The sequence below is a fragment of the Triticum dicoccoides genome, chromosome 7A (genome assembly GCF_002162155.2).
Source record: "Triticum dicoccoides isolate Atlit2015 ecotype Zavitan chromosome 7A, WEW_v2.0, whole genome shotgun sequence".
NCBI lineage: Eukaryota > Viridiplantae > Streptophyta > Magnoliopsida > Poales > Poaceae > Triticum > Triticum dicoccoides.
Window position 1 is genome coordinate 2300745 of NC_041392.1, and position 5139 is coordinate 2305883.

At 40.4% G+C, this 5139-nt stretch overlaps 1 long non-coding RNA gene across 1 annotated transcript; it reads right to left on the minus strand.

Moving 5' to 3' along the window:
• Positions 1 to 905: 905 nt before the first annotated feature.
• On the minus strand, positions 906 to 1427 carry LOC119329081. The gene is made up of 2 exons (XR_005159281.1): positions 1317 to 1427; positions 906 to 1149 (listed from the first exon to the last, which is right to left on the minus strand). It is a non-coding gene; the product is annotated as an uncharacterized LOC119329081 (long non-coding RNA).
• Positions 1428 to 5139: the final 3712 nt, after the last annotated feature.

A 5139-nucleotide genomic window follows, 5' to 3' on the forward strand; every position in this document is an offset into this window, starting at 1 on the left:
CCTTCCCCGACCCCGCGACTCCATCCTCCCCATTTTCTCTCCTTCCTTCTTTCTCTCTTGCGTTCGCCGCTGCTCCACCACTCAGGCACCATGCCACACCCCTGCCGAAAATCTGCATCGTCGTCACCTGCACTCCAGCAGGGCTCCCCACCGATTCTCCTCGGTCTCCGTTCAACCCCTGTCCTCCGACCGCTCCGCCAGGTACCATCCTCTACAGAGCCTGAAAACTTCGATGAACCGCCGTTGCTGAAAATAGTTGTCCCTTCTTTTTAGCAATGGATTCCGATTTGGAGTACATATGCGAGCAATATGTTGAGTCATCCGACTGCTTGACGACCACATTTGAGGAGTTTATTCAAATGCATCAACATATTTGGCATCGACCAACTCACGAGCAGCTGAAGGAAGATCTGATTGAGCATCAGTGGGCGGTGAAAGAGGACAACAATGTTGGGATGTAATATTTGATTTTTTTATAAAAAATTAACTAGTGCTGCATGTGGGTATTTGAACGTCTGTACCCTTTGCATGCAGCTACATGATTGTGCAGACTAGGAAAAAAACCGAAAGGCCGGATGTATGTGTCTACGGTTGGATGGCGTCCTCCCGCATCCGTATCCGCGGACTGGCCCCTGTCCGTGAACGGATGCGGGAGAAAAATTTTGGGTTGCCGTTGGAGATGCCTTAACCTCGCCGTTAAATGAACTTAATACTGTTAACTCATTCCGCGAGCCCTGCCAAACAAAAAATTGGATTAAACTAACCTCATAGGGTTAAGAAGTATTAAGGTTAACAAACCGAATTGATTTAACATGCAACCAAAGGGGGCCTTACTGACCACTAAGGATAAGTATACGTTGTCAAATAGATGAAAGCACATTTACTGCTACTCACAAGAGAAAAAATATCACAAAATTAGATGGACTAAAATTCTTATTCCATATTCAGCTTGCTCAAGATAATGTGTACATCATTTTCTATGTTATTCATGGAATGGGGGAACTGGGGTGCAACAACATTTCATTTCATCTCCCGGTGCTAATGAGCAGTAAGCTGAATAAGGATCAAGACCATATTCTTTGCACATATTCTTGCATCCGGTGATTGTGCAATCCTCAATTTTATTACACTGTATGTCGTGCTCTCCAACTACAAAAAATATAACCATTATTTAGAACACACAAATTGAACTACATTTATGTATGTATGTATGTATGTATCCAAAAATAAATAAATATGTATGTATACATACATAGATACATAATGTATATAGACCTGCTGTTTAAAAAAGATTAATCAGAAAGGGAAGAGCTTACATGCATCACATGATGAGAAAACATTGGAGAAAATCATAAGACCCATGAATACAAGGGCCATGGAGTGTACAACCCTCAGCTTGTTCTTGGGAAGTGCCATCACAAGGAAACTGTTACAAAATGATCCAATTATGTACTATTTATAATGGCACTCATGGTAGCAGAAATATACAATATCAACCATTTATTATATTTTATGCTTGCTTCAAGAGTATCTTTCCATCTTAACAACCTTCTAATTTTTAGACTAATTAATTTTATTCTGATCCGATTGGATCGCATACATTAATTTTCTCCTTCAATTCCGCACGCGATGTGTGGATTTTTTTTAGTCTAGTTCATTTTTTCCGATTCGATTTGATTGCATACCATAATTTCTTTCTTCAATTTTTGGGCTGATGTATTTTGTTTGGATCTGATTGGATTGCGGACTTTAATTTGCTCATTCAATTCTGCCCGACTGATTTGTGGATTTGTTTAGGATATTTAGTTTTGTTCTGACCAATTGGATTGCATACCGTAATTTGGTTCTTAAGTTTTTAGGCTAACTAATTTTGTCCCGCTTAGATTGGATTGTATACCTAAATTTGCTCCTTTTCCGCCTACGCGCGAGCTAACCTCTCGCTGGATGGTTCATCTTCTTGGATTTATTTCATGCTTTTGGTGATGTTTGTTTAATGGGAGGAGACGTTCTCATCCGCTATGTGGTGTCTGTGGGGACTACATCAATGTCAAGATGATATGCCGACTCAGTTTCTCATAGGTGCTGTGATAGAGGCGGGGTGTCCCGATCTTTCGATGAGATGATAACTATCGATTTGGTGGAGACGACTTTGACAATCCGACTACAAACGTGCATGACGTTGCGCCTTAGCAATCGCTAAACCAATCTCCTGAGGTTACTGACGATGCTGGAAGCACGGTCAGCCTGACCACGAAGGTCTATTCCTGCAAGCAATCGAAGAACGAGCAAGAATATGATAAACCAATCTGAATATTGCAAATATATATGAAGTATTGATAATGTTGGGGATCCGGAAGCGGTCTTGGTCTGGTCGTTGGACACAAACGAAGTACACGAAGTTGCAATGGCTAACTTTTAACTAAACAAATCCCAAGGAAAAAGCTACTAGATGGATCTACTTATATAGGATCAAGGGGTGGCGGCCAAGGAGGTGGGAGGACGTCCCAAGGCAGCCTAAAACTAACCCTAGGTCGTACAAGGCTCATGGGCCCAAGTGGAGGTGATGTAACACCTTTGGACTTGTAGTTTGACTCGGATTCTGCTGCAGCATCAGATTGTTTCGTCCACAACTCAACGCTCCGGACGAATTTGAAGGTGATTCCAATTGGGTTGGAAAGTGCACGAAATCTAGTTTCCAACAAAAAAAGAATCACCCAATTCGGAGTCCGTATGAAAAACTTGTGTGCGTTTTGAGTCAGGTATGTCTGTGCAGTCCGAATCTGAATCCAGAACGTGAGAGACTTGGACTCTATCTTCTCTTGGGCCAAAAGTGACGTGAGAGAACTTTTTGGACAGCAAATAAACATCTCTTTCTTCCTTATCTTCATATGTGGATTGTACAAATGTCCTAGACACCTGCAATTAGACAAAACACAAAAGTGTGTGAAGTATTTTTGTTCTGGATAACATAAATAGATTATTGAATAGTTTGCACTAGAAATCACCTGACAAATATGCATATATGCAATATTTTTGGTCATATCCAAGGTAGTCATGTCCTCATCATCCTCCCCTTCTTGAAAATAAAGCCGTCCTCGGCGTTGCTTAATCTGAAATGTGGCTAACAAAAGAGACAAGGTGTACATGTTGTATATGTATATGTCATCCATTTTTACTTCCCTTGATTTTTGCATATATGACAGATGAATAGATGAGTAACTTGCATAGTTCATAAAATCTAAAGCCAAAAAATTAGCACAAGAAGTAGAAGGCATGAAAATATTGCAACTCAGTTTGCACATATAAGTGAAGCTCTTATTCATTTCAAAAGATTGACAATGTTCATCATTAAACCATCCCAACATTGGTGAATAAACCTTACTTGCATCAAATTTACATGCTACAACATGCTTAAATAAGCAAACATGCAATAAGTCATTCAACACAGAATCATCACCAAGATTAGAGGTCATATCAAAATGATTAAACATTGGTTCTTTTGCATCAATAGTTAATTCAATGGGTGCACTCAAAATTGTTGGTATTTCAGTTGTTTGATCACATGGCAAAGTCAAATTATCAACATAGTCCTCTAAAATAGGTGGTGTGATCAAAGTAGTCGGTAGCTCATCAGATGGTGCATTCAAATTGACAAGGCATTCATCATTCTCATGTAGAGATGGAAGATCAGTACCTTGGTCATTACCTCTTATGATCAACTCAGATGATGTAGCCACTCTCGGGGGCGATGTGTCACATGGTGGAGGTGATGTAGTCCTGACAACAACGGATGTGGTTGTCATAGTATGCCTAGTAGTTGAAGGAACAATCATATCAACTCTTGGAATGTGCACCGTGCGCTTGTTCTCCTCGTGGCCAACACGTCGTTTTATTTCCTGTTCAGCTTTGCAAGCAAGATGAAACAAATGGTCCATAGGATAACACTCTTCATGAATTAGTATCTCTTGAATATCACGGTTTAATCCTCCCCAAAATCTATCCATAAAATCATCTTCACTTTCTTCTAAAGAGGAATGCAACAAGGTAGTTTGTAAATCATCATAATATTTTGTTACAGTTTCACTACCTTGTTTTAAGTGTTGCAACTTCTTAATCATGTCACGAGTATAATAAGCAGGGACGAAAGTATGTCGCATGGCAAGTTTCAAATCATCCCAAGTAGTAGGTATATAATCAGGGTGTAACCGACAATATTCACTCCACCAAACCAACGCATAACCAGTGAAAGAACCAACCGCAACCTTAACCTTTTTATGTTCATCGAAATTATGGGAAGCAAATATATTTTTTATGTCGAACTCCCATTCAATATATAAAGCAGGTTTAAAATGGCCATTAAATGGTGGTATAGATACATTAATCTGATCATGTGCATTTGGATGTTTGTGCACCTCTCGTGACGGTTGTGGTATTTGCAAAGGTGGTGGCACGTCTCCCGCGATCGACAAAGCCCATGAATTGACTCTGGATCCTGTCATGATTAGTAGAACAAGAAACAAAACCCAAAAATAATGTTCCTATAACTACTAGGATGTGGTGGTAAAACGCTCACAGTAAAGCAAATATCAATGTCTTACAAGTTCTTACCATGCAGCAGGCGGTGATCGGCAACCAGCGGTGTCAAGTAACTCCGAATATTGAGTAAAGCGATTGCCAGGGGAGCGTACGTATACACGGTGTAGAAATATGTGGAGCTGGGTTGGCTATATATGGTAGCAAAAGATTAGCAATAATCAATTCAAAGATGCAATGTTGAATAAACGCTCAACGACGGTACTGTGCTGGTCCTAGGCAAGAACGGACTAGAGACGCGAGCCTAGAACACTAATGAGGTCACGGCGTGATGAGGACATCAATACAATTGTTACACCCACAGCCCCTGCTGCTATACATACTGGACCAATTACTAGAGCTCGTGCACGCCAATTAAATTACCAGGTACTTTCGTTTCTTGGTAATGATTCTAATGTTCATGAGAATATGATGCTGCCTAAATTGGATACATTTGTTTTGCTTACAAATGAAGGGCCTAGCTTGGAGAAGGATGAACATTGGAGCAAGAACAAGCATGGAGATGATGGCATGCGCAAGGGAAACAAGAACGGAGTGACAAGTGAT